The sequence below is a fragment of the Dendrobates tinctorius genome, unplaced genomic scaffold (assembly GCF_039654945.1).
Source record: "Dendrobates tinctorius isolate UK_male_01 unplaced genomic scaffold, ASM3965494v1 ptg000265l, whole genome shotgun sequence".
Lineage (NCBI taxonomy): Eukaryota > Metazoa > Chordata > Amphibia > Anura > Dendrobatidae > Dendrobates > Dendrobates tinctorius.
The window spans coordinates 16,433,990-16,440,949 of NW_027361932.1; positions in this window are offsets into that span (position 1 = coordinate 16,433,990).

The window sequence follows — 6,960 nt, forward strand, 5'->3', positions numbered from 1 at the left end:
TGTAAAGACAGGGTAGTAATAATAATATATTTAATATTTAAAAATAACAATTATTTTTATATAGCGCTAACATATTCCCCAGCGCTTTACAGTTTGCACACATTATCATCACTGCCCCCGATGGGGCTCACAATCCAACCCAGGTATAGAGTGGGAGCATGTAATAGTTTGTTGATGATCCTATTCATGGTCCACATTTAGAATGAACACAAAAGACACACCTGTGGGTCTACACTCATAAAAATACACAATTAAAAAAAATCAAAATACAACACTATAGTGATTGCCCCAGTCTGCTCTGTGAGGAGTGGTGACCACTCAAGACAAGAGAGCAAAAAGAAAACACCCTGAAAAGTGGACTACCATAAAAATACCGGACAAGTACAGGTTGAGCTATTTATATGGATACACCTGGGTGGGCCCTTTATATGGATAAACCTAAATAAAATGGGAATGGTTGGTGATAACAACTTCCTGTTTGTGGCACATTAGTATATGGGGGGGGGGGGACTTTTCAAGATGGGTGGTGACCATGGTGGCCATTTTGGATGCAATTTTATAAATGGCCCACCCAGGTGTATCCATATAAATGGCCCACTCTGTACAAAATTGTATATAATTGCCTTTACTAAACAGATAGTGGCAAACAGTAGTACTATAAAAGAAACGTGCACGTATCAGGACAGTATGTATACTAGTATATTGGAAAATAAATATATAGACGTATAAATAAATCCAATGTAACAAGCAAACCAAAAGGGTAAAAGGTAATACTAAAAAAACTAGTTGTTGATCGCAATATAAAAAAATATTAAATATATATGTGATCACATAAAACAACACCCCAAGAAAATTAAAATATAGAAAGAAAAAGATGAAAAAATATATATAGAGGGTACATAAAGAGGTGTACAAAAATAGGTGAAACAACAACTGATAATCACAACAACAGAAACAAAAGTGATAAAACAATATATATAAATATATATATATATGGTGATGAAATTATCACAATCCATATGAGGAGAGAGCACTCCCCAAAAGTGGCAAGTGAAGTGCAACAGTGTCAAAAGCAATGAAGACAATTAGGGCATGTATTAACTAAAGTGCAGAGTGCAAGGAAAGGAGCATATAGATGTCAAAAGTGCAATGTACCAATATCAAGGGAAAAAGGGGCTGCGACAGCCATTATCACCTTTAGGCTGTGTGCCCATGTTGCGTTTTTTAAGCGTTTTTGCTGCTTTTTTTCTGCAGCGGAAACGCTTAAAAAACACTAACAAAATGCATCCCATGCAATCCTATGGGATTCCGCAGTTGCTGTGTCAAAGCTGCGGATTTTACCGCTGCGGAATCGCATAGCGGTAAAATCCGCAGCATGTTCATTATTTCTGCGGAATCGCAGCGATTCCGCACCCATAGGATTGCATTGAAAAGCTCACTTTACGCATGTGGCTATGCCCACCATGCGTAAAGTGAGCGCTTCATGTGCGGATGGTACCCAGGGTCTGAAGGAGAGGAGACTCTCCTCCATGCCCTGGGTACCATATACCTGTAAAAAATAGAATTAAAATAAAAAATAGTGATATACTCACCCTCTGATGGCCCCTGCAGTCCTCCCGCTTCTCAGCCACGCTGTCAGCATCTTCCATTCCCAGAGATACATTGCGCGAATCACCTGAGATGACGTCGCGGTCTCACGAGCGTGACGTCACAAAGGTCCTTCGTGCAAAGCATCCCTGGGAACGGAAAGTACCGGGAGCGCCACTGAGGACTCCGGGGCCGTCAGAAGGTGAGAATAACCATATTTTTTATTATTTTTAACATCCTATCTTTTACTACTGATGCTGCAAAATGCTTGGAAAGCGCTTGTGTTTTGCTGGAAAACGCATGCAAATTCCGCATGCATTTTACCCGCGGCAGGGACTTGCGGAAATGCTGCGGATCTTTCCGCAGCATTTCTGCAACGTGGGCACTTAGACTTACTCTCTGCAGGACAGCATAGATAGCAGAGGGCCAGAGGCATAGCTAGGGTTTTGGTTCAGGGGGGGCGAAACTTCTGAGTGGGCCCCTAACCAGAGAACCTCAGCAGATGACCGCAATGTTGCCAAAAATAATCTATATATAAAAAGACCAATATTGATATTACTGCCATATGGTCAGTGGTAAATAATACCAGTCCTACAGAACATATAATAGATAACAGCAGAGTTACAGATAATGACTTTCCGCTGACATTCTTTCGTTCACTTTTCACGTCTTTTCCATCTGACCCAGACCGACATGACGACTCCTCCAGCCAGGACTCAGCTGCAGAGAATACAACAAAGACACGTTTCACTTCTCATATTTTCGGCACTGTCACCAATTGGACTATTCCCATCCTGCACAAACTCCTCATTCTGCTGATACCTCAATACTGAGCCGCTGCTGCCGTATGTGTCCCTATTACTTCACCTATTGTGTTGTTCTGTGTGACCTCCAAATTCTAAAGCATCCCTCTACAATATAGTGATGCCGGGTGCAATGCCCTAGAAAACAGTGCCCACATTTTGTCCCGTAGAATGTAATAATGTCCTGTGTAAGCTCCTTTGACAGTCACAGTAACCCGAGTTCCCCTATAATAATAAGTGCCCAATTTACATTTAGTAATGTCCCAAGTCTCCCCCCTGTACAGCTCCACTATACACAGTATGATGCTCTCGTATACACAGTATAATGCCCCATCACTGTATATATACTGACCCCTTAATATTCCCAAACTCTTTAATGGCTCCAACACTGTATGATGGCCCCATTACTATAATCCCCACACTGTATGATGGCCCCCTAGATAGCATCCATATACCACAGTGGTCTCCAACCTTTCTGACCTTGAGAGCCACATTCAGCTTAAACAGAGGGTCGCGAGCCACATTCAGCACTGAGAGAGGGGCACGAGCCACATCCAGCTCCCACCCCCCTCAAAGTAGTGTCAACCAAAGCCCCCATTACAGGTATAATGATAACCAAAGCTTTTCCACAGAAATCACTCCAAAGCACTACACTAAGATCCAGGGGTTCCCACAATACCCCCATTCAGTATTCTCCCATCAAGCACTCCGAACACACTGTCACATCCAGCTTTGAGCACCTCCTCTAACAGGTAGTACCATCCTCCAGCGTACCATACCTAAAACATCTCTAAACCCCCAAGACCAGTATATGTGCATCCAGATCTGCTCTTCTGTGCAGGGCTACTCACAAAATTCACCATTTTGTGTTGTACTGTTCATACCTGTTTGCTAGACCGGGACCTAATGCACCAAGATGGCAGACAGTCAAGAGCCACAATTCATGGGACCGTGAGCCATATGTGGCTCTCGAGCTACAGGCTGGGGACCCCTGATATAGCATAATACACCAGATAGTCCTCAATATAGTATAATGTACTTCCCTTAGGCAGAGTCTATAGTATAATGCACTCCCCATAGGCAGATTCTATAGTATAATGCACTCCCCATAGGCAGCCTTTGTATTATAATGCACCCCCATAGGCAGCCTCTGTATTATAATGCACCCCCATAGACAGCCTCTGTATTATAATGCACCCCCATAGGCAGCCTCTATATTATAACGCACCCCCATAGGCAGCCTCTATATTATAATGCACCCCCATAGGCAGCCTCTATATTATAATGCACCCCCATAGGCAGCCTCTATATTATAATGCTCCCCCATAGACAGCCTCTGTATTATAATGCACCCCCATAGGCAGCCTCTATATTATAATGCACCCCCATAGGCAGCCTCTATACTGTAATGCTCCCCCATAGGCAGCCTCTATACTGTAATGCTCCCCCATAGGCAGCCTCTATATTATAATGCATCCCCATAGCAGCCTCTATAGTATAATGCATCCCCATAGGCAACCTCTATAGTATAATGCATCCCCATAGGCAGCCTCTATAGTATAATGCACCCCCATAGGCAGCCTCTGTATTATAATGCACCCCCATAGGCAGCCTCTATATTATAATGCTCCCCCATAGACAGCCTCTGTATTATAATGCATCCCCATAGGCAGCCTCTATATTATAATGCACCCCCATAGGCAGCCTCTATACTATAATGCTCCCCCATAGGCAGCCTCTATATTATAATGCTCCCCCATCGGCTGCCTTTATATTATGATGCACCGCCATAGGCAGCCTCTATATTATAATGCATCCCCATAGGCAGCCTCTATAGTATAATGCATCCCCATAGGCAGCCTCTATAGTATAATGCACCCCCATAGGCAGCCTTTATATTATAATGCACCCCCATAGACAGTCTCTGCATTATAATGAACCCCACCCCCATAGGTAGCCTCTGTATTATAATGCACCCCCATAGGCAGCCTTTATAATGCTCCCCCATAGGCAGCCTCTATATTATAATGCTCCCCCATCGGCAGCCTTTATATTATGATGCACCGCCATAGGCAGCCTCTATATTATAATGCATCCCCATAGGCAGCCTCTATAGTATAATGCACCCCCATAAGCAGCCTCTATATTATAATGCACCCCCATAGACAGCCTCTGCATTATAATGCACCCCACCCCCATAGGTAGCCTCTGTATTATAATGCACCCCCACAGGCAGCCTTTGTATTATAATGTACCCCCATAGACAGCCTCTATATTATAATGCACCCCCGATACAAAAATAAAAAATCCAGTACTCACCTTTCTTCCTCCTCGCTCCTGCGCTGCTCTCAGCTCCCGCTCTTCTCCTGACAGCAGGCGCCGGGCAGTGACGTCATCGTGCCCCCTGACAGTGTCGGCATCAGTGTGAGAGGGGGATGATGGGAGAAGGAGCGCTCGCTCCTTCTCTCATCACTGCGGTCAGCTGTATCGGATGGATGCCGATACAGCTGACCATGTGTTGACGGGGGGGGGGCACTGCTGGCACAGGGCCCCCCACTGCCTGCTCAGGGGCCCATAGCGGCCGGGCGGCAGAGCAGGGAGATTGATTCTCCTTGCTCTGCCGCAGAATGTAACTATATAGGCACGCTGCTGCAGGGGGCATATGTTTACATTGTAGCACTTAAGCACTTCATTTCCCAGTTCAAGCTAGACTTTCTGGCCACTGCAGTACAAGTCTAATTTTATCCTGAGGTGGTTGTTATTTCTGGTCTGGTCTGTTATTTCTGGTCTGTGGTCAGCACAGGGGCTGGCTGACCACACCAAAAAACTGAATAGACCAACAAAATCAAGTGTGAACATTAGCAGAAAAGCTTAGCTTTAGATGATTGGAACAGAGCTGAAAACCAAGAGCTGACAAGCCAGAAGGAATCACCAACAACTGAATAGGGCGTCAGCTGTCTTAAATCCAATCTGAGACTCCTGAGATCCATTCGTCATCCTCATTCTCAGGTGGCAGATCTCCACTGATCAAATCAGCCTCTCTACCTCCTGTTACCACCAGAGGGAGTCTGGAAGGAGAAATCACAACTGGTGAACCAGAGAATGAACTCACAACAGATTAATAGGTAAGAGTAGAGTAGGGCCCGGCCAAAAGAGTCTACACTGTCATTGTGGAGGCTTAACCCCTTAACGTCCAATGACAGACACCATCCGCGATCCACCTGCAACTTTTAACTAGTTAAATGCCGCTGTCAAACGCTGACAGTGGCATTTAACCGGCGCTTCCGGCAGCGCAGCCGGAAATGCGTGCATCTCTGACCCCCGTCACGTGATTGGGGGTCAATGATGTGTTGGCATAACAACCAGAGGTCTCCTGGAGACCTCTATGGTTGTTCATGCCCGATTGCTATGAGCGCCACTCCGTGGTCTGCACTCATAGCAATGCTGTATTTCTGCTACACAAAGGCGATCTGAGCATCGCCTATATGTAGCAGAGCTAATCGTGCTATGGAGGCTATTGAAGCATGCCAAAAGTTTAAATCACCCCTCTTTTGCCCCATTCAAAATAAAACAATAAACCCGATCGCTAAACAGTGTAGTGAGAAAAAAATCAAAACGCCAGAATTACGTTTTTTTCATTGCTGTGACACTGGATTAAAATTCAATAATGGGCGATCAAAAGAACAAATCTGCACAAAAGTTGTATTATTAAAAACGTCAGCTTGGTGCGCAAAAAATAAGCCCTCACCCAAACCAAGATCATGAAAAATGGAGACGCTACAGGTCTCGGAAGAAGGAGCAATTTTATTTTTTTTTAGCAAACTTTGGAATTTTTTTTCACCACTTAGATAAAAGAGAACCTAGACATGTTTGGTGTCTATGAACTCGTAATGTCCTGGAGAATTATAATGGCAGGTCAGTTTTAGCATTTAGTGAATCTAGCAAAAAAAGCCAAGCAAAAAACAAGTGTGGGATTGCACTTTTTTTTGCAATTTGCAATTTTTTTCCCGTTTTCTAGTACCCGACATGGTAAAACCAATGATGTCGTTCAAAAGTACAACTCGTCCCGCAAAAAACAAGCCCTCACATGGTTATATTGATGGAAAAGTAAAAAAGTTTTGGCTCTGGGAAGAAGAGGATGGAAAAATGAAAATGCAAAACCAAAAGTACCGCTGGTTGTTAAAGGGTTAAAAAAAAAATCTGGCCAAAACAAAAGCTGATGGCTATATATGTGATATGGTGTTCAATGGGAACTGTTAATGTGCAATTGGTGAGGAGGGCTATGGGGGGGTTGGCTTTGGAAGTCTGGACGGAGTCTCAAGGGGGCCCAACAATGTTGTATGGGGCCCTGAAATTCCTAGTGGCAGCCCTGCTCGTTCAGTTGCCAGTAACATGAATGATTGCTCTATGTCAATGGAGCTACATGATCGACCTGCGCTCATGTCGTTGGCCGAATATCTGCTTCCTAATGGTGGGCCAGGCTTATCCACCATTGGTAACATAGAGATCTAAAGTCCCATCACACGAAGGTCCTACACCGTGTGGGAGCACCTGCTTTGGGGTGAGTGGT